We start from the raw sequence: 24,414 nt of genomic DNA on the forward strand, positions 1-24,414 counted from the left end.
GAGCATTGGGCAGCAGTCGTAATATCCTTATTTTGATGGCGGGCACGAATCATCATGATACAAGTTATTCTCTTCCATGATTCAGGTGGGTTCCAGCTATCCATCCTTTCTGACATCTTGTATATGAATGAAGAAGGGTCCAAACTTTTAAATGAAGAGAAGTGTGTGTTAATACATGTAACTTACGGAAAAATATAATTAATTATAAATATGTCAAATTTATCCCGAACACCCTGTATATATATACAGTGATCTACCCCTATAGTGCTGTGCATACAATTCACTATATAATGCAGCAAAAAACAGACAGTTCAATAGTAATAATAATAATGGAATAATTTTGTATCAATATAGGTATTGTGTTTTTCTTCCAATATATTTTATAGATTCTGTATTTAATGCATGTATTTTACTTCTACAAAAATTCAATATGCAAGTTACTGAGTACATTCTTTTTTGTTAAACTCGTTTGTTTGTTTGGTAGCATGTCACGTCAGTTATGTAGAAGCTTAGGCTGGCTTTGGCAAAGACATTATTATGCTTATATGTTATGTAGTTTATGATTGGGGTCTTGTTATTCGATATGTTCCTCTGGTTATTTTATAAAGTTGGACTGAAGTAATGTTTTAGCATAAGTGTCTAGTGGCAGAAGTGTTTTACATTAAATATTTTTTTTTGTCCTTACTGCCTGAATAAGTGGATTTTTTCTTTGTTCCCAGAATATCAGTTTTTCAATTTCGTTTTGCAATAATTGTAATCTGTTAAGTTTGTAGTCCTTGCAGAATGCATACAATATAATTGAGTATCTTAGAATGTGTTCATATAATGCTTTTTAGATTAGTATTTTTATGTGTGTTGGAGCAATGTTCTTAAATCGATATAGATTGCTTGCTATTATCCTGAATTTGTTGTGAAGATAATTCCTATGGCTATTATAACTTTGATCAACATCGAAGTGAAGTCCAAGATAACGTGTTGTTTTCACCTGTGTGTTGATTGTAGTTTTAGGATCAGCGCTTTGTGTATAGGAGGATGGATGTCGGAGAGTGAGATGTTTACTTTCTATGAGGGTCTGGGGGTTTATGAATATCATTAGCTTGGTTTTTGTGGGGTTTTATAGATGTTGTTTTCAGTTAGCCAGTCAGTAATCAAATTAGTGTGGCGTTGCATATTTGTGTAAGCAATATTTCCGTTGTTCTGAATGGATACTATGGCCTTATCGTGTTCGTATTGGAAGATGTTACTTTTTTAAGGGAAGAAGGCTAGTATCATGGTTCTATATGTTAAGTAGAATGGAAGACCGGAGATTCGATTTTGGTATTCCACAGGATACCCGTAACACCTTGCTGTACGCTGTTCCTATAGGTGTGTTGTGTTTTCTGTTTTTTATGTGTGCTTCGAACCACTAGAATAGACGACCTAAGATTCTGATATATGTTAGTTTGTTCTACAAGGTCCGCCAAACCATTCTGTTAGGTCAATAAAAACAACTAATACTATTCTGTTTTAATCTAGGCAGCGTTTGTTAGGTCTGCGAAATCATCGAGGAGTGTTGCTGTTACTTTATTTTTTTAAAACCCATATTGTGTTTTTGTGATGACTTGAAATTTTTAATTGTAAATGAAGAGTTTGCGAAATATAATGCGCTCCATAAGGCATATATTCTTTGTATGTCTATTAACATATTGTCTGTTATCCCAGGATTCCATCCTGTTTCGGTCCGTATTTTTATTTTTGTTAATGCTTTGTTATATATTTTATCAAATGTAAGTTTACGATTAGTAGTTTTTCAGATTGTATATGTTCTCGTCTATTTTTATTAAGTAATGTATATATTGGTTTCAGTTCTATTTCTAGATTATAAAATCATATCCGTTCAGATACAGTTTTTAATTATTGCAAATGAGATCCCTAAATGTTATGTTGAAATCATTGTAATATCTCAAACTTTAGTCTCCAATATTAAAAGCACAAAATGTTTACACAATAACTTCTGAATGAAACCATCAATTCTAGGAAGCCTCTGTTGTCATTGCTGTTACTGTCCTTTGAAAACTGAAATTTGTATGAAATGTAGGCTTCATATATTAGGAATCGAAGTAAACTGAAAAAATGGTATGTGAGAAGGTGATATAAACTGAATTCATTGAGTAATATGTTTATTAAGGTAAATATGTTACGTAATGAATTCAGATGTCTCATCTATCTGATCGAAATCCATGAAGATATTTGAACAAGTTTGTTCATTTCATCACCTTTGACTTCATGTGCCTTACGCAGTGATCTTTGTAGTAGTCGCACTGTCCTGCGACCCACGTCGATTGAATTAAATGCTGACGAGAAATTATATTAAAGTTAAGGAAAATTTGTTAACAAGAAACCGCCAGCGGTGACTTCTATAAAAGTACTCCTTTTCAAAAAAAAAAAAAAAAAATGGCCAGCTGGTTTTAGTAGACAACAGCACGCATGGAAAATAAACATGGCCTCAAATAGAGCTTAATATATATTTTAAATTTTAAATAAAGTGTTTATTTAGGTACAGTGGATCGCCATATATTTCATAATGTAACCTTTTTTTTTCTTTGAACCCTGTATGTAAATCAATTAAAGACTACCCTGCCTGGCCAATGAAATCTCAAAACATTCTTTAAATATTATATCCATGTTTCTCAAATATGCCTTCAATGAGATCTTATTAAGATCTCGAGATTTAATAAGATACTATAATGCGTTTCCTTTTTGTTTATACAACCGTTACTAAATTAAAATAAATAAATATATAAACGAGGATGTTGAATGTTATTGCAGAGAATATGAGTCTCCTGACCTTTCTGGAACGCGGCAGTAATTTTACACAAGAATTTGGGAAAACCCATGTGCGTTTAGGCGATTCATTCTTTATCATTTCTTTGTCTGTAATGAAGCATTTTAGCATAATTAATGTTTAGAGTCCTATTTCGAACATTTTGTTTAACATAAAATTCGCTACAATTTTGTTTGAATTTCCTCGCTTTTTATATTTATAAACACTTAATTGTTAAAAGACGAAGAAAAATGGATGACTACTCACAGTTTGTTATTGTACTGCATATGATCATTATTAAATACAATATGCTCTTTTTGGTCTTTTTAATTAATGAATAATATAACTCGCCATACAATTTTTTTCTTTCTTTCTCATTGGTGTGCATTAAACGGTACTCCAGGATCACTGTTTCCTATTCGTAGATTACCCTTTAACTTTAAAACATTTAAAGATTTTAACGCTATTTAAAATTCAACTTCTGTTCATACTGACAATAGTCTTTGACTGTCTTCACAAAGTGAGGACCGTGAAATAGAGGATAGGATGGCAGTGACTGCATTTATTATCGGGGAGAATCCTTCAATCATATAAGGAAATTTGCTAATACTCATTAAATCCCCCCTTTTTTAACGAATAGGATTGGATTAGCGAGTGACATCACGATCCAACCTGCCAGACATCGCATTTCTTGTATTCGAGGCTCTTTAGATCGTTGACTTACGTTGGCTTTGAAAGAAATAAGCTATGGACTTAAGGAAAGAGTAAGACATTGTGCAAAAGATGTCGAAAAATGAAAAATAAAATCACTCTGACCCATAGTTATGGGTGATCTTTCATGTCTACTTTATTAACTGCGTCTTTACACTTCATACATATACAAAATACACAATATACAAAAATACAAAAACGTAAAAAATTTAATAATATTAAATTGCGTTAAAAGAAATTTATAATATTTTAAACTTTAAACACAACTGAATATTGAATACTATAATTCACTAATTATGATATTTTATCTTGTTTGTTTGTGTCCAAAATACATCTGCTAAAAGACGGCGTGCCTCTTATCTGCATCTTGACTTCTGTTTACAGAAATAGGTTCATTATTCCTTTGGGAAAACAATTCTTCTGCTGATAATCATTTTATCTTGGAATTATTTGTCGATTTCCTATTCTTAGTGACAAGAGAAGTTCAGACTTGTAGACAATTCTTCAATAACTGAAGACGCTCAATAGGAATTCGTGACTATTGCACAAATCACTGGGAATACATTTAAGATGGTAACAACGCAATTCAAATGATTGCGCAATCCAAAATGATACTAAAGATGGGATAATTTTTAAAATTAAAGGGATATTAAATCCCACATTGCTTCAAAACCGAAAAAAACTCAAAGATCGGAATCAAACAGTTTCATGCCAAAAATAGTAAACTATAAAAGTATCGGCGACTACTAGCGTAAGCTGAAGCACGTAATTCAAAGTACGTAGTACAAACGAGGGCAACTCGTAGCAAAGGGAGAGAAAGTTCTGATCGATATTCTTTGTATTTCCTATAATGTAAAACTCGAGCTTTATTGAGATCTAATCAGTGAGTAGCTAGACCAAATTAATACTAAAGGGTATAGCGAAAAGAACTTATATACTTTGCTATACAAGTTGTCAAAAAGGTGCACCGTATAAATTACATAAATTACCTAAATAGGCTTCGCCGAAATGAAGCCATAGGCTTCATTTTGGCGAAGTCTATTGGCTGTTTATTTATGTAATTTTTTAAATGTTTTTGTAGCATACAATATATGTTCTGATACTGCAGAAATGAGTAAATCACTTAATGCTTAGATGTTTCTATCGGGAAGAGATCACTTCCCTCATGATCATGCGCTTGTTCACGAACATTACTCTTCAGTTACTTGCCGGAATTTTACGCACATAATTTTCTCCCGAGAACAGACAAGATATTTGCGACAGAAGCGTAATGTAATAATCTGAAAATACGGAAGTCAACACTGTTATCAACACAAAAGAACACCCACGTGCTCATGCATAACGCGTGCTACACTGTCTTTTAGTTAATGGGATTTTATATATATAATGGGAAACCTAACAACATGTACAATTGCAGTTAAAAAAAAACTATCCACACAAAAGGGCAGACTGCAATTTCACATTGTATGGATTTTCATCTCGTGTTACAAAGAACCCCATATTTTCTAAAGACCTTTTCATTAGCCTCATTTAAACGAATGGTGTGTTAAAAATTAACCTCGCTCTCTAGCTGCGTTCATCACGTTAGTTGTGCAGACATTGTGGAGAATCAGAATAACACACTGTCTTCAATGATATTAAGCATGGCGATCGCAACACATCTGGAAAAATTACTTCGAAAATTTGTTCTTCTCCATTGTTCGACGAAAGTATTAGGGGTGCCACTAGTGACAAGATCAAGATCAAGATAAGATAAGGAATCATGACGTGATTGGTTGATGCCTTCATTGTGTGTGACGTCACGATTATGGAATGTTTGGAATTTCCCTGTGGGCATATGTGTCAATGGCTTCAGTTCTTGTGTTTTGTTTCGCGTATGGCATTATGGGAGATGATAGAGATAAGGATTCCTGATGTGATTGCTGGTGCACCAATGATAAGATCAAGATCAAGGTAAGATAAGGAATCGTGTCGTGGGTGTGGGTGTTGTTTTCAGATGTAGATAAGTGACGTCATTTATAAATAAGTGACGTTATTGTTTTGAATGTAAAAGTGAGATGTATTAGCTGATAAGGAATCGTGTCGTGATTGGTGGGACACTAGCGACAAGATCAAGATCAAAATTAGATAAGGAATCGTTACTTAAATGTTTGTTGTTATCAGATGAAGAGAAGTGACGTCATTTGTTAGTTGTAAATAAATGACGTTGTTGTTTTGAATGGAAATGGAGATATATTTGTGTATAAGAAATTGTGTCGTCATTGGTGGGACACTAGCGACAAGATCAAAATCAACATAAGATAAAGATTTGTGACGTGAATGTTTGGAAATTTATGGGGAACAAATGTCTCTCTGTGATATCACATGGTATTTTGGTTTGGCTATAGAATTGTGGGTGATGTTTTTGAGATAAGATATCTTGGAATTTTCCCAGGGTGACACACATCCGTCATGTTTTGTTTGGTTGTCTATAGATGGGTGTACTAATTTCCAATACATTATGGGGTGTTTCTTTATTTCCTGGTAAAGGTGGGAATTCTTAGAGTAGATTAGAGTTGTGATGGCGTCCTTGTTTAGGTTTTCTGAATAATTTAATTATATATACTAATGTCACTCAAACATACAGTTTTTTTTTTATTCTATAGATGGTTGTACTAATTTTCCAATACATTTTTGGGGTATTTCTTTCCTGTTAAAGGCTGGGAATTCTTAGAGTAGAGTAGAGTCGTGATGGCGGCAGTGTTTCGAGATTTTCTGAATAATTAATTATATACTGGTGTCACTCAAACACACACACACACTTTTTTTTTCTTCTATAGATGGGTGTACTAATTTTCCAATACATTTTTGGGGTATTTCTTTCCTGTTAAAGGTTGAGAATTCTTAGAGTACGTCGTGATGGCGGGTGTGATTAGATTTTCTGAATAATTTAATTATACTGGTGTCCCTTAAACACACATACACACACACATGAAAAGTCGCTAATGTATCCATTTTGATACTTTAATATGTACCCTATGATTATTCTTAAAAAAAAACAAAAACTATTCATTATTAGAATTATGCTTTCCGAAACATATGAGCATAGATTATTGAAATTACAATTAGCAATTGTTATTTTTATGTTAAAAAATAATTAACTTACATTTCTTTCTAGAATGCGAAAATCTTGGTACTATGTTTTTCTGAATAATTTAATTAAATGGTGCTGTCTCTACGGTATTTTTAAATAAATAAATTAAAATAAATGGACAGTTAAATGAATTACAAAACCTTTTGTATGTATTCTAGAAATTCTAATGATAATTTAAAATTAATTACAGCTTTCAAGAATGGCTCTTCTAAATATGAATATTCCAAAAAAAAAAAAAAAAATCCAAAATAGTTGAAATTTATATCCACACTACAACACAAACACAAAAATCACAAAGAACGAAATTTCTGTAAATATTGTAACCTGAAATAGATGAGTACTTCTTCCTTTAGATTACAGACCGTAGATACTATGTTATCATCATGTGCAATATCCCCCAGCGAGCGGTTTTCTTAAAAGGGTCTTTCATGAAGATGACATGAGTCACATCTTTAAATTGCTGTATTGTTCAAAAGGTGGCATTTTTTCAACTTTGGATATTTCTCAAATACTTACATATGACTAAGTGTTTAGCATTCACATGTTTGCGATGACACATATCCTAAAATTATTCTTTACTGTCGGTATTTATTGGTGTAGTAAATTAATGCTTATATTTAATTTTTTAAAACCAATATTGACTATTAATTTTACCTGCGATTCCTTGTGATCTTAACCTATTTCTGTAACTAAAATTTATTTACGTTTCTTTCTTTAGCATTAGTAATTTTAAGTAACGGATATTTGCGAGAAACAAGGTTTTTGAACTCTCCCTTGCTTTTTCTTTTAGAAATTTCTTTTGCCAGCACAACAAATAAATAGTTATTTCTTATTATTTCAAATGAATATTAGCTCTATAATATATGCTTTGTTAATTTCTATGTTACCTTTTATTTGACTGTAATATTATTAAAAATGGGTCTGTAAAATAAAATAACCCAATTCTTACAGTATTGTAACTTTTCAGGTGAAATCTTCTCCACTGAATTCTGTCTATTAATTTAATACCCGATTATTCATTTTGCCTCCAAGATTTGAATATTTCAAATGAATATTAGCTCTGTAATATATACTTTGTTAATTTCTATGTTACCTTTTATTTGATTGTAATATTAATAACAAATGTGTCTGTAAAATAAAATAACCAAATTCTAGCAGTATTGTAATATTTCAGGTGAAACCTTCTCCACTAAAATTCTGGCTATTAATTTAATACCCGATTATTCCTTTTGCTTCAAGATTTAACAGTTTCGTGAAATATTTGAGGGCTTGCATGAACAAATAAGACTTTTAAATCAATGAATCAAAAAAGTATCTGGTTACTTTGTGGCATGAAATTTCACAAGGAAAAAAAAATGTCATCCTCCTTCTTAAATTGTATAACACATCACGACACCCATTGTTCATTTAAATTTACACGTTTTATTTGAATAATATATTATTTACAAATTGTATTTATGGAATCTAACAATACAGAAAAATAAATAGAAAAATACATCAAAGGTTCTTCCCAATGCTTGTTGAATTGCCATCATATGGTTTTTGACAATGTGACTCTCATCCGAAAGATAATTTTTCATTTTGTGTTTGTTGGGAATTTATTACTGTAGAAAAATTAAGGGTTGTATATTTATATCTTTGAAACCAAAAACATATACTTCTGAGAATTATTAAAAGCACAGAATCTTTAGTAATGTTTCCAAAAGCATTTAAAAGTACACATTATATTTTCACGTTTTGGGCATCCAATTTCATTTCATTCAAGAACAGGCCTCCCTGTTAACTTCGTTAATGTGTTTGATTTTTCTCATCCTTTGGCAAGTAATATATGATTTTTGCATGTTCATTCTATCATCCAATTTCTTAGTTTGTCCAAAGATAGTGAACCAATTTCCCACTTCCGCTGATGGTTATATTTTATTAACCAAGAATTCTGTTTTTTAACACTTTCAGGTAATTCTTTCTAACTACAACGTGATTTTGTCAATGTATATCTTACAATAATTCCACCAATAATACTAATTTCTTTATGAAGTTAATTTGAACTCTTATTCAAAACATATTGGCAATCAATTATAGCAATGATAACTGAAAATTCGTATTTTTCACCCACTGTCGATTTTTCATAATCGTTTTCTTTCATTCTTCTTCTTAGATTACTTCATATGGCACCGCAAATAAATAGTTATTTATCATTATTATTTCACTGATTATTAGCTGTGATCATATACTTTATGGTAAATTTCGTTTACAATATTCTAAACAATTAGAACTTTTCACAAAGAAACTTTCAAAGAATTTGTGGTTCACCCATTATTTTTACATTACCAAACACAAAACACCACAACACAAAACAGCAGCTGCAGTGGATGAACGATTACCTTAAGTCCAAAGTCACTCGACTCTATGGTATTTTCTTATAGTACTGTTTATGCTTACCATGCCCTAACCTGATTGTTCCTTCAAAAATTAATCTTTTGCACAGATGACACAAGTACATGTTTTCACATGCTGTTGGATATACTGTTGGTGTCTTTTTATCTTACTTTGTGTGGGGAAAGGTAAAATTTGTATATGTGTTATCTGGAGAGTACAAACATTTTTTCTATACCAAATTTTAAGAGTTAAAGCATGTTTTGGGTTAATTAGGTGCTCTCTCTCTCTCTCTCTCTCTCTCTCTCTCTCTCTCTCTCTCTCTCTCTGTAAAATAACAAATTCTAACAGTTTGGATTTTAGATTATGTGAACGAATTGTTTTCAGATAGCTGAAATGAGTTCAATAGGTAACATTAGACAATTTCTAAAATAATCAATACATGGATATTACTTTTCAACACTTTTTCCCATCCTGGCATTAATTTCACAGTTGTGATTTTTTTTAAAAAATAATTAAACAGAATTCCATTAAGATATAAAGTTATGGATTTAAATCTCAAGTTCTAATCAGAATAACTGAGTAAAATTCACTGTGGAAAAACACAACAACAAAAACACACATCTTTGTTCATTTAAGTTTACAAATGCATATTAATTTTGCTGAAATACTATTTACAAGTACATTCACTGAGAAATATTTGAAACATATAATTACCTAAAAATATTTCACAATAATTTAGTTTAGACTCTTAATATTTTCCAAAGAGTTCAATGAATAAAATTTTTGTTACTCACTGTTTCTTGGTTACATTACAAAAAATAGCTGCTCACACAAAATAATTTTTAAACAGTACCATGGTAACAACTCTTCCATACATTTGATATTGTGTGTCTGGAAATTACGCCATGCCTTACCTAAATATTCTGTGTATTCTTTTGTCAGTAAATATACACAAACAGTTTTTGAAAAATGTTTGTAAATGTCCCAAAATAAAGAATCTTTATCGAAATGGATAAAATCTTGAACGTCTACTTTTACCATTGATGAATTTAAATGATTAGAGATAATTCTCCCCATGAAACGAACAGATGGTAATTCAGTTTCTAAAAATAATAAATGATTATCAATGTCATACATTTTTGGGGATAATCTCTCAGCTTCTTCACAACTAATAGAAAAAACTTTACTTCCATCAGCTCCTGTATCATCAAGTATTAGTTACCCATCTTGGCATTTCAGAATATAACACTCTCCGAGGTCCATTTCGTAGTGAACCCTTCTTTGCAAGTAGCTGAGGATATCAGACCACTTCCTGCATAACTTTTCCCAAGTGGTTCTGGATAAATACATCACAATGTACGTGCCTTCTAAAATAATAATCGGTTTACATCCTTTTAAAGCTGGGTGAAGAGTTTTGTCTGGTGCTATTTTCCTGAAGAAAGAAAATTTCAATGACTTTTGTGGCCTACCCATTATTTTACTTTACTTTCCTGGATATCAATCACCACAACACAATACGATAGCTGCACGGGATGAACGAATTGCCATAACTGCAAAGACACTTGACTGGTTTGTTTTTCCTTACAGTACTGTTTACCTGACCCTTAACCCTGGCGGTTCCTTCCAAAATGAAACTTTCATGCAGATGATTCACGGACATGTTTCTACATGCTGTTGGATATGATGTTGATGTGAGATTATCTTACTTTGACACATCATAGGGCAAATCTTATCTCTGTGGATTGAAGGGTATTCTATATTATTTGCCCTCATTATGTTAAGTATTTTATCCTCAAAAAATGTTTTGGATGTTAGACCATGTGGCTATTTCTCTCACGCATATGTCCGAAACTGTTGGGATCTGGAAAAAAAATAGCATTAGGTGGTGGAAGTGAGATGGTCGTCAAGAGGGTGACAGATGTCTTCCCTGCAATGCTCCCCCAAATAAGCCCATCACTCCCTAGTCTCTCCCCTCTCCTCCAGAAGATGTCTGCTCAGCCTAGTGGAGAGGAGCGAGCATATCATTTGCAGATATCTTTTAGTGAGGTCACCTCCAACTGATACTAATAACGTTTTGGGAAAAAACTAATAAAATAAAATAAACGCGTTTTTTATTATTTTTCCTAAAAAGTTATCATAAAAAACGCGTTTTTAATTTTTTTTTTCCAAAAAGTCTCAAATAATTGAACAAACAAAATGAAATTATTATGTTTATTTCAGGTAACTCAATACATCATTTTAAAATTGGCATACATTAATAATTTGTACGTGTTCCAATGTGCATCTCTCAGTATCTTCTGATACAAAATGTTTTTTTTTTTAATTCACTTTGATGTGTCTGATTCAACTGTGATCAAAAATTAGAAAACTCAAAAATTTTTCACTGTCCAAACGACAATCATTTGGTGAATACTGCGTAATGAAAGCTATCTATGTTATTAAATATAATAATGGCTAGAAAAGAAGGAAAGTATTTAAATGACAGCTAAAGAGATCGATTGAGATTTCATCGACTGTAGAAATCTCCTAAAGAATTGAATTGATAAAAACTGAGCAATTAAATGAAGTTAATCTGTTAATTTAATTAAAAACGTTTGCTGCCAAGGCTATAGTAAATATTATATATTTTTTATCTAAAATGTACCCGTTTCATTACAACAAAGACTGAATATAGTCTTCGTTACTTCTGTTGTTGGAGAACGTCCTCTGAGAATCAATTCTGGAAATATTTAAAAGACCAGAAACATTAGTAAAACAAACAAACAAATAATAAAATATACATAAAATAGAAAAATAAAATAGAATCAGATGGATTCAATTTGGCATAACTCAGATGGTAAAATGTAGGATATTATGGAGACTTCCTTATTTTCTAACCAAATAAAAATTAGCCAATAATTTGAGAAGAATAAAAATCAGTATACGGGCAGAATGACCAAGAAAAGCTGTTATATGCAGACGAATTTTCTTCAGACGTATTTAATATGACACTGTGTTGAATTTCTGTAATAATGACTTCATAAATGAAAACTACGCTATACAGAAACATATGTTTAGGGATTATCACATATCATTGTCTTAGCACGGTTATACACATTGGAATGCAATAAAACACAAATAATTATCATATTTATAAAGCGAGGCTTCAAGTGTGAGGTTTATGGAGTAACATTGCTGTCATGTTTTGTTCCTGAGCCTGGGAATTTCTATTTGCTTGCTTGAAACTGGATTAATACCACTACGTAGGTGAGAATAGCACCGAACATCTAAGGAAAAACCAAAATAAAAAAGTACTATACCACTTTTGCTTAAGATATCCCTTTGCTTTATTAATGCATATTAAATGTACTGCTTATATATGTACTCTTAAGGCGGACAAATTATTCTCAAAATCATCAGGGACCATATATATAATTAAATAATATTCTTATTCATGGATAGTTTGAATATATTTTTCACTAATACTATGAGATTGGTGGATAAGGAGAGAAGCGTTTTTAAGTCTAACCGCATGACAATTTCCTAGTGCATGAATTTCGCTTCATGCACTAGGTTTTAAGAACCAAAAATCTGTCCTCAAATTCTTAATTGTAATTTCAAAATAAGAATGCAAGTTCGATGCATGGAAGATTTTAATACATGGAGGAAACTCATACTTACACCCAATAAGAAGGAACGATTCACTTTGAAAAACCCTGATCCAGTGAAAGCAGGCTGACAGTTGGCGCACGCCGTTTGGAATGCAAAAACCTGTAAAAGATTTTATTATAAGGTATTAAATTTTAACCATCATCTATTTCACTCAAGATTTTCGACATAGAATACACTGAAATCGTTCCACAAATTAATCCGACAGTAGGGGAAAATGCAAATAGGGTTCAAATATCGTGGCACTTTGCGACTATAGGGAGGAAAGTGCTTGAAGTTCGTAACAGAGGGCTACCTTGTTTTTCTCTCGTTCTTTTTAAATTATTTCTTGCTTACATTTTCTAATACAGGACTAAATAATTAATAGAATACTTCTGAAGGTTTGATTTACTAATGCATAAAATTTATTTCACGCAACGAATTTCACCCGTTGGGTTAAGGAAGATGTGGAATACGATCTTATGAAGTCAAGCAGCTCTAATTGCCATCAGTTAGTTTGGTTTGTTTGAATTACGAAGACACAAAGAAGATTCGGAGCCATACGTTGTATGCTAATTTCATTAGTTTATGGCGAGATTCATTTTTCCTATTTTTACTTTCAAGGATAAAAAGCCGAATTTCTTGAACGGAAAACCTATCACTAGGCAACACAACACCGGTACAGATAAATTATTTCATTCAAAAACTGATAAATTTTCTATACATGCAGAATATTGTTGAGGATAATATCTAGTAGGAAGAATTATTTTTTGTGAGAAATGAACCAGTGTGACACTTAAAAGATTTTCCGTTATGTTTCCCTATGAGCGAAAGAATAGGTACTGGAGATTAAGGTGTTCAAAGTAATACAAATAAACAACAAAAAAGACTATTCTTTAAGATATACTTGAACCATAAGAGGTTCCTTTGACTAACAAGAAAAATATAAGGTATTAAGCAATAATACGTATTTAATTAAAGCCATATTTCGGCCTAATCGAGTTGTTTTCTGTGTAACATCACATGTTTTTCCTAATCAATCCCACTGTTCGCGCGTTCCACCTTGTATGTAACTATCGTCGCCAATGATTATGACCTATAATATTTAGGCTGAAATATATGGCATTAATTAAATAAATATTATTGCTTAATACCTTTCCTTTTTCGTATTAAACATAAAATGTTCTTCAAATTTTTGCTCTGAATTTTGCGTGAACCACAACACGGAGAGAAGGTGCATTCTGAGAATAATAATCGATATTCGTCAGAACTTGCTTTCATTAAATGCACAGAAGTATTAGAGCACGTGATGGAATTCAAATATACTGAATTCTAAGATATCGAGAAAGAATATTTTCGAAAAAAATAAAACGCCATGAAGTGACGGCATTATTCGCAAGAAGAATCTAGACAGCCAGTGGGAAAGGGAAGAAAGAAAGTGAAGACCAGAAGCTTGCTAAAACACACTTTGTTTTGTGAGACGCCGCTTCTCAGATTACCTATTACACAAAAAGTCACTCCGAGGGTATTGAAACTTGAAGCGTATTATATTTACAATAACAGTTCACATGGATAACCATTTAAAATTGTGAAGAATGAAACAATTAATTATCATACGGAACTGTACTATTTGAATAAGTTAAGATGACTTCTATTGTGTATTGTGTTATTCAAGACAAACGCGATAAGAGGAAATTTGTATAACCAGATGAAAATAGCCTAGAATGGGTTTCAGTTATCAGCAACCAGAAACAAACCTATAACTGTCTTTCTTCTATCAAAATAACATCATGGTACATGAGAGGTTCCTACAGGGATACACAAGTACGAAAAATATTTTAAAGAATCAGTTAAGCTTCTGATCCTTATGACTTTTTTCACTGCTAAATAATCTAAATTACAAAGGTGTTATGAATAAGGAGCAGAAGATAACACTTCGCGGTGGTATTTCGAAATAAAAGAGTCACTTAAATTAAAAGCAATAAAAATCACAATTTCTACTTGATTAGTATTCACAGTTGGATTAAGTACATGCAATTCTTCTTCTTCTTCTATTGTTTTTCATATGCTAAAATTTGTTTGAATTGAAAATTAAGCTATTCCAGTTGCTGCACCAATTATAATTCCACGATTCACATAGATATTCACTCACCTGTTCGCAGTCAGTAGCTGTTAGAGGTTGAAGATTCATTTCTGCAAGCGTGTGTTGAATTTCCTTAACCTGAAAAATGAATTTTAAAATCGAAGGTATAGAAAGATAATCATATCACAGAAATGATATAAAATCACCAGAATGCTATTCACATTTGGAATACATACTTTAAAAGGAAGGAAAATGCAGATGCCTTTCAGATAAAATTAACATTCAAATTCTAATTACTGAAATTCGAGCGCATAGAAGTATTACCAGTTCGCCACTTTTACTTAACGCAACTATGAAAGGGGTGTAGGTTACCCGATTTCTAGGGTTAACCGACATAATCAAATTAATAAAAAAATTACCTAGAGACTTTTGAAAAGTAAAATGAAATCATGTCTATATTCTTTGTTTCTTCATGTAGAGTAAGCCTTCTGCGATATTTTGAATAAATATGGAATATATTGTTGCTTATATTGCTCAGAATTATCTGAAAAAGCAGTTTAATCTTTACTTAATGAAAGATGATTGGCTAGTGTAAGTCTTCTTCTTTATAAAGACAAGCATATCTAATATTGCACTTTCTGTTTTATGATACAAAATAGGGTACGGTAGCAGTTAATCAAGTTGAAGTGAATAGTTTGAAGGATGATTTAATTTAACTGTATGCATAAGATAAAGATAATGTGTTTCAGTTTAATGTAGAAAAAATTTAAATTTATGCATTTTGGGTTAAATAGATTACGAAGTGTGTACGACTTTGGAAATATTCTTTAGGAAATAGATGAAGCAGCAGATTTAGCTCTGCTGGTAGATAAAGAGTAAAAGTTTAGAAGAGATATTGCTAAGGTAGCTTTTACGATTAGTTGGCTATCGAGAACACATCCATATACACGTAGATAGATAAAGGATTTGTTATTCCTCTTTATTAGGCTTTCATATATCCGCTTTTGGATTACTGGGCTCTGGTCTCGTCTGCTGGATTCTTGGTGATCAAGTGGCAAAAGGTTTCAGTGCCGAGTGACCAAGATTGTAAGAGTCTGTGGAATGCGCAGAATGAGAATAAATATGGCGCATTGCACACGTGATAGACGAAAAAGAGGAAATACGATAGAAACAGTTAAGTTACTTAAGGGATTTATAGGATTGACCCAGTGGAGACACTTCAGCACTCTGCAAGAGGAGAAAAAACAAGAAAGAGGACATTCCTGTAAGTTGAGTAAAACTGTTGTTAATTAGGAGTGTTAGAACTAGATTTCTACTTTGGAGTGTTGTGCATTCATGGAGTGGCTTGGCAGAGACAGTTCTGAGAACTTCTTTGTCTGTGTCTGTTAGTGGGTTCAAGGAGAGGTATGACAGATTGCGCGTATAATTTCGGTGTCCCACGATGAAGCTTCGGACTCTATGAAGATGCCCGTATAATTTTTTTTTTTATTGTTCTTTCAAATATTTACATAGGTACAATGATCATCTATTCAGTATATTATTTTACAAAGTTCAGCACTTTGTGCTACATATAATGAGATTTAAATAGTAATGATGATAACAGTTTTTTTTTTAATAATTATAACAATCATAATAATAATTTACAATTATATTGTTCAGAGTTACATAAGTTGTATAATATTACATGTTGTGGTTTACTATTTTTTTTTTTTCAAGTTTGAAAAGGTATGATTATACAACAGTATTTACACATATGCAATCTAAATATTATGTTTCCTGATTTTCACAAACATACGGTGTAAACTCATGATTAACTTTTAAAAGATTTTTTTTTTTACATTGCATACATTTGTTACAGTTACTTTATACATTACATACATTTGTTACAATTATTATATACATTACATTCATTTGTTTACGTATGATACATTACTTGCATTTGTTTACATGTGATATTTACATTACGTACATTGGTTTACATATAATACATAATACATACATTATATACATTGGTTTTCATGTGATACGTACATTACATGCATTTGGTTACATATGATACATCTTGGATGAGAACTAATTTCTTAGCTTTCATCCTCGAAGCTTATATAAGCTCATCTGAGGATGACACCAGTTAGTAATTATGTATTGGTTTTTTTTTTGGTTTTTTTTTTGCTGTGTTGGGATGCTACGAAATCTATAATTGAGAAATTCGTGTGCGCGCGCACGCACGCACGCACGCACACACACACACACACACACACACACACACACACACACACACACACACACACACACACACACACACACACACACACACACACACACACACACACACACACAATAACTTGGCATGTATTGATGCGTCGCTGAACTGGAAGCCTGAGCGAGTATATTGAGTTTCATTAAGTTTGTATGGTATTTTGGGGTGCGTGTTTCTTGTTCGTAGTATGTCCTTAGAGCTCTTTTCAGGCTATTGTAGTTTGTAAGGTTTCTGTATTGAAAAGGTAATTTGTTTATCATGTCTGGGATGTAAAAGTTTCGCGTGGCCTTTCCGTAGTGATTATTGCATTTATATGTGATATAATTAGTAGTCTGAGGTCTTGTTATACGGTATGTATTTCTAACTGTCCTGTAGTTAGCATCGAAATAATGTTTTAGCAAGGCTGCATAGTGACATAAATGTTTTGCTGTCAGTATTTTGTGTTCTGCCATTGCAATGTTTATAAGGTCGTGATTTTCTCTTTGTTCCCAAAAGATCAGTTTTGTCATTTTGTTCTGTAGCGACATTAATCTATTTAATTTGTAGGATGCACAGAAAGCATACGTTGTTATAGCGTATCTTAGTATATTTTAGCATAGTACTTTGTATAATAGTGTTTTTAGGCGTATGGAAACTATGTCTTTTAACCTGTAGAGTTTGCTACTTATTGGTCGGAATTTGTTGTGTAGATGGTTTATATGGCTATTCCAGTTCAAATCTGCATCAAAATAAATTCAAGGTATCGTATTGTTTCAACCTGAGTGATTGTAGTGGTTTTGCTGTTCTGTGTGTTTTTTGTGTTGGAAAGTGGATGTTGGATGGTTATATATTTGTTATCAACTGGTCGAGTCAGTGGATTTCTGAATATCATTAATTTTGTCTTTTCTGAGTTTAGGTGTATGGAGTTTTTCGTGAGCCAGTCTGTGATGAGATTTATATCATGTTGCATATTTGTTTGGGCTATGCTTGCGTTATTATGGATGGATATTATTGCTGTATCGTCTGCGTATTGGAATATCTTACCTTTGAGTGGTAACTGATTAATATCGTGCGTGTAAATGTTGAATAGAGGTGGGGAGAGTACAGCTCCCTGTGGTACTCCACAGGTTACTGGTAGCTCTCTGCTTCGGTTTGAACCAATACGTGTGATATGCTTTCTATTTTGGAGGTAGTTTGTAAACCACCTGTGAAGAGGCCCGTCTATTCCAACATGCCTCAGCTTTTCTAACAAGGTTTGATGTGTAAGTGTATCGAATGCTTTAGTTAGATCTGTAAAGACTACCATGGCAATTTTGTTTTTGTATAAGGCGGTATTAATTATGCCTGTAAAGTCTTCCAAGAGAGATGTTGTTCCCTTATTTTTCTGAAAACCATATTGTGTTTTGGGGATAATATGAACGGTCTCAGTGTATGCTGTGAGTTTCTTCAGTATGATCCGCTCAATAATTTGATTGAGAATTGGTAATGTTGCTATGGGTCTGTAATTGCTGATTAAATTTCTTTTTCCTTGTTTGTATATGGGTGTGATTATGGCGGGCTTTAGCATACTTGGTATCTGTCCTGTTTTAAATATTTTATTTATTAGTTTTAGTAGGATAGGACTTAAACTAGTTGCATGTTGCTTTATATCTTTAGGTCTGATACCATCAAATTCCTGGGCCTTTGTTTGGTTTGATTTGATGTATTGCTGAGAGAAGTTCTGCTTCTTTTATGGTGGGGAACCAAAATGTCTGTTTTGATCGCGGTCCAAGTGGAGGGTCTCGTTTTGTGATTGGGGGAATATTTCTGTGAAGTTCTTGGATGGAGTCTGCAAAGTATTGGTTAAAGTCATTTGCTAGTTGTTGGATAGGTTTTGCATCTTTCATGAAGCTGTGTTTTATGGTTTCGGAGGCAGTGGTGTTGGGAACAGAATCTAGCATCTCATTAATCAGATGCCAGGTTTGTTTCATGTTGTTTTGTGCGGAGGTTAGTTTGTCTCTGTAGTAGCTTCTTTTTGCATTTCTGATTTATGTTGTAAGGCGATTCCTTGTTAACTTATATTCAGTTTTTAAAGTTGTGTTATTTGGATATCGCTTTAATTCTTTCCATAATGCGTCCTTTCTGTGTATTTCTAGGTATTATATTGTACATGGATAGTGTGTCTAGGTATTGTACAGTGTTGTTCTGGTTTTCATTTGCAATATTTATGTTTATGTCGCCAATTATCATTAGGTGTTCGGTTGAGAATAGTTCTTGGCTTGAAAGCCAGCAATTGAGTTCGTGTAGGAATTTTATCAGGTTTAAGTTTGGTGGCCTATAAATAGCATTTAGTATTATGGGATGCTGTGTATTCGTGGTATTAATGATTTCGAGGCAGAGGGTTTCAGCATGCTCAAACTGATAGGTCGTTTCTTTTGCTATTAAGTTTTGTTTCATAAATATTAATATTCCACCCCCTCTTCTTGTTTGGCGGCATGATCTATGTTGTTGGAAGCCTGGAATTTGGAAAGCAGTCGCTTCGTCATTAGTTATGGATACTTCTGTAAGAATCAATATATCAATAATATTAGTGTAATTCCTCAGATAAGCCTGTAATAATAACCAATGTTTTCGGATGCTTCTGATGTTAATATGCAAGAATGAGAGACCTCTCGCTTGTACTGTGTTTTGTTTCCATGCATTAAGAGATTCCAAAGTACAATTACTGATGTATTCTGGTGTAATTACATCTATCTGATGGTTCACATTCATTTTTATTGTGTTGAGATCTTCTTATTGAACTAAGTTGGCGTCTTTTGTTTCAGTCTGGCAACCTGTCTATATCTTCCGGGCTTTTTATTTGTATAGACTTTGATGTCTGTGACTTTCTCAAGAATATTTTGCCGTCTTTGATCCATAAAAATTGATACTTTTTTTCTGTTTTTTCCTTTCTTGCTTGGTACAAAAATTCTGATTGAAAGGTGTTAAATACTCAGATAGAAGATTGGCGTATTGTCTTGCGATGCATTTAAATCCTTGACTACTGGTTTTTTCAGTCTGCTGGCTTTTATGAGATTGTCTCTTGTAGCCTTGCCAGACGAACTATGACTGGTGCCGGTCGTGGCGAACCTTGTTTTCTGTTCTTCGTGAGAAACCGATTTATGGTCTGAATATCATTATGCTGTAGGAGGATGTCAATTGCATGGCCTAACTTTAGAACTACGTCTCTGAGATTGTCTGTGGATTCGGTGTCTGGAAGACCGTTTATGACAAGGTCTTCTTTATGTTGTTGTTGGTTTAGAACTTCGTATTGTTGTTTCAGGGAATTAAATTCTTGACGGAGTTCTGATGTGTCTTTTATCAATTTGTGCTGCCTCTCAGTTAATGCGTTAATGCTGGTTTTAATGTCTTTTACCGTTTGTAAGACTTCTTCGACTTTTGAATTATTAAATTTAACAAACTCTTCATATTCGCTCATTTTTTTTGTTATTTCTTTATTCTGTTTATCAAATAGTTCTTGGACAAGATCTACCAAGCTGGCTTTTATATTTTCTAAACATTTTTCTAGTAATAAATTAACGGAACTGAAATTATAAGACTCACCGATGTTTTGTTGTCTGTTCATTTCATCGTCCGATTTTGCCTCCGGCGTAATCAGTTGCGTCGTGGGTGGTGGCGTTTCTTTGTTCTCTCTACAGTTTAGGCACTTCAATTCTTCTCGTTTGGCATTGGATTTGCGTTGCCAGGTTGTTTCTGAAAGTCCGGAACATGTAAAGTGAAGATTCCTATGGCATTTCTTGCAGGTTATGTAACATCCGTCGTTCGGCAATTCCTTCTGACACTTGTTGCACTTCATGACTCTTTTCTTCCTTTGGTCAGCTGCAAAAGATGGCGACGTCCTTTGTTCTGTACAAGTTAGCAACCACGGTGTACGCTTCAATTTTTAGCACACTCAGATTATGGATTCCACTTGGCCGATTTCGATGAATTATATGTCACCGTCTTCAGCGTGAAAAGTAGAGTTACTTTATGATACTTTTAAATTAAAAACAGGAGTTAGAACCACATTAAAACTATAAAAAACGGGACCAGCGATACGACCATGCAACCATTCGTATGCCTACACAGCACCCTCTATCCGTTGTGTAGTATAATATAATAATAATAATAATAATAATAATAATAATTTAAACTTTAATATTATTATTCATACCTACTTTTTTTACATTAAATACATGTGTACACATCGGCATACCAGTATTTTCACACAGGTTATACGCATTCTTATGAACAATAAAACTTTATAATTTACAACTATACAGTTCTGTACTAAACATGTGTACAATTGGTATAATAATTTTGTATAATTTTACTTTCACTTTTCATTACCTCTCAGAGAATAACATATATTTTATAATATTTATGTTTAGGGATCAGTGCTATAATATCTAAGGTTACACTTTTTACCCTTAATATAATTTGCATAATGTACAATTCATATAACAGAATATTAACTACATGTTCCGTTTTACTTTTTATTATTTATATTTTTTTTCCTTTTTTTTTAAATTTGACAAAGTGTTATTGTTATCATACAGGCTATTTACATTTAAAATAGTTGCATAATTATTTTCGGTTTAGTACAGGATGCCATATAATAATAATAATAATAATAATAATAATAATAATAATAATAATAATAATAATAATAATAATAATAATAATAATAATAAATTCAACTGTTTCTACGAAATTTGGAATGTTTTCTTACGCTGCATACGATACCAACAACTAACGAGTTTGTCTACAATTGAATTGATAGTTGAAAAATAATAAGAAGAAGAACGAGAAGAGGAAGGTCAAATTCCGCACCCCCCCACTCGTCTAAGTAATTTGCAAACTGTTTCGTGTATTAATATATTTTCTGTATTAAAGCAAAACTGTTCGGGCAAGGTAACATTCATCTATCATTACTAGACTAAGGCAGATATAATAAAATGAAGTTTATTTCATTAAAGAAAGAATATAAAATTGATATATGTGCATCAATTTTTCAAAAGCAAAGAAGGATTATTACTCGGTACAGGACTTAATCAGAACAGAGAAGTTATAGAATGAGATACCGTTCCAATAATTAAATGCAGATGTCATAATGCTGCTGTTCCATTTGCAAAAATTGATTTCTGTTTTGAATTAAAAATTAAATATTCTGACCACCAGACCATACAAGTATGGTGACGTCCATGTCCACAAACCAGGTAGTTAGAGCAGCAGCTCTAACTACTCTTACAAGGTGCATTATTGTGCTGAATGAGGTAATGATCAGCTGCGTAGAAATACCACAATACAGGAAGCATTTCATTGTCCAGAATGTTCAAATACCTCTAGCAGTTGAGTGTTTGTTGCACCATAAACAGAGATCTGAAGCCAAACCTGGAAAAACAGGACTATACCGTCAAATCCCAACCTCCGAATTTCAGAGTTGGTTTAGGAACTCTGGTAACACAGGTTCTGAGGTCATCCGTAACACCCACAACGTCTATTTGCTCGGAACAGAGTGTAGCATGATTGTCTCTCCATAACCCAACATTCCAATCTGCCACATTGCACTGTACACGCACCTTGCACCACTGAAGCCGACACTTCTTGTTGGTTCGGGAAATGATCAGTTGAAAATTGTGGTGCTGCATGGAAACTCATGTTGTAAGCCTTGAAACTGAATGATTTTTTTGCAGAATCATCTTCCTGTCTATGCCCGGAATTCCAAATTGAACACTTGCTTAGTGAATAGCGGTTTTTACTTCTTATCCATTGTAACACCAAACGTTCATATTCTGTGAATGTAGTGGGTTGGATACTGCTGTTAGCACTTCGATATCAGTATGGTATCACTGATTGTTACTAGTGATTTGGGATGGTCCATTTTGTCAACAATTTTCCGAATACATAGGTTTGCAACACATCATCCAATTTCAACCCTTCTTTCAAGGTCTGTCATTACGCTACTCTCACCGTTAACGCGTAGAGAGTTGCACTGAGTTGGGTGCATCATATTCCTCCAATTGTTATCAACTAGAAATATGTAAGTCGTTACATGTCACTATTCACCTTTCCCATGCCGGTGTATATTGCCAAACGTCTAAGCAGCGTATACAATTTATATTTCTGTATATTCTAGGATATCCTTCTTGATTTTTATGCGGTGGAACTGTGAATAATTTTTTGTTTTCATACGAAAAGTCTAAAGAATATGATTTAACTAACATTCAAATAAGTTACTATCAGGTGTAATCAATCATAAGTATGAAATTTATAATTTATTCAAAAGAATAAATGATAACATTCGTTCAATAATAAATAACGTAACAGAGAGAGAAGGAATTTCCACCTGCTGTTTTAAGTAAAACTGGTATATAGATATACGACAGCAACAACATCGAAATTGAAAGTCTCACTTACCTCCTTTACAGCATTTTCTATTGCGATTGCTGGAAGAATCATTTCCAGTAACGTAACTAAACCAATAAACAGGAACATCACCAGCCTAAGAATATTTCTTTTTGCACTGATCACTTCTGTATATATAATAGGTAATGTAATACAGCACCCTACACTTTGCGCTCCGTAAAAAACGAATATCATTGGTGAGAAAATCAAATCAACTCGGTTCACAAGATAGTAGCAAGCCATGTAACGTAAGCGTAGGATTTGCATCTGTTGGCAAAAATCATTAAGAGAAATTCCTCGACTCTGCAACTGGATCAAAGCAGAGACTACTGAGCGAAAACAGAAACGAAAGAAGATAGCAAACATCGTCATCCATATTGGAATAAACATTTTTGGAATAAGGATCGAACAGAAAAACAATAACGATCGAACAAAATGCATTAAAGCATCACTAATGTTAGAAAAAGAATAAATAAAACCAACAGATAAATAAAGGGAATAGTATGTTACAAAGAATCCAATTACGATGATAACTGAAATGATTTTAAAATCCTTCATAGAACGACGATATTCTTGTTTGAACTCCATTTCATGTTCTACACGAGAACAGTCTTTGACTAACTGTACAAAATCGGAACCGTGAAAATAGAAGCTGAGTCTGCAAACAACCGCAATTATCGCAACAGGAAAGTGAGACATTACTTTCTGAAGGATGTTAATACCAAGGGAATTCGTTTCAAGAGAAGACTCTACTATAATGTTGTATAACGGATATGCTATTGACAATAATACCCAGCATATCATATATCCCACTAAGAAGCCATATTTCTTGAAATACAAGTTATGTACGTCACTAGAACTGAGACCGTCAACTACATAGACTCCAAAGACCACACTAGTGCGAGCGATTGCACGCAATGCATCAAAAAACGGAGAACAAATGTTCGAATGTGTTTCAACAGATAAAATGTGAATATCTCGCCTAAAACTGCTCATTGAAGACATCGTATGCTGCC

Source organism: Typopeltis vanoorti, chromosome 6 (assembly GCF_054136105.1).
Source record: "Typopeltis vanoorti isolate ZY-2024b chromosome 6, IOZ_Tvanoo_1.0, whole genome shotgun sequence".
In the NCBI taxonomy this organism is placed as follows: domain Eukaryota; kingdom Metazoa; phylum Arthropoda; class Arachnida; order Uropygi; family Thelyphonidae; genus Typopeltis; species Typopeltis vanoorti.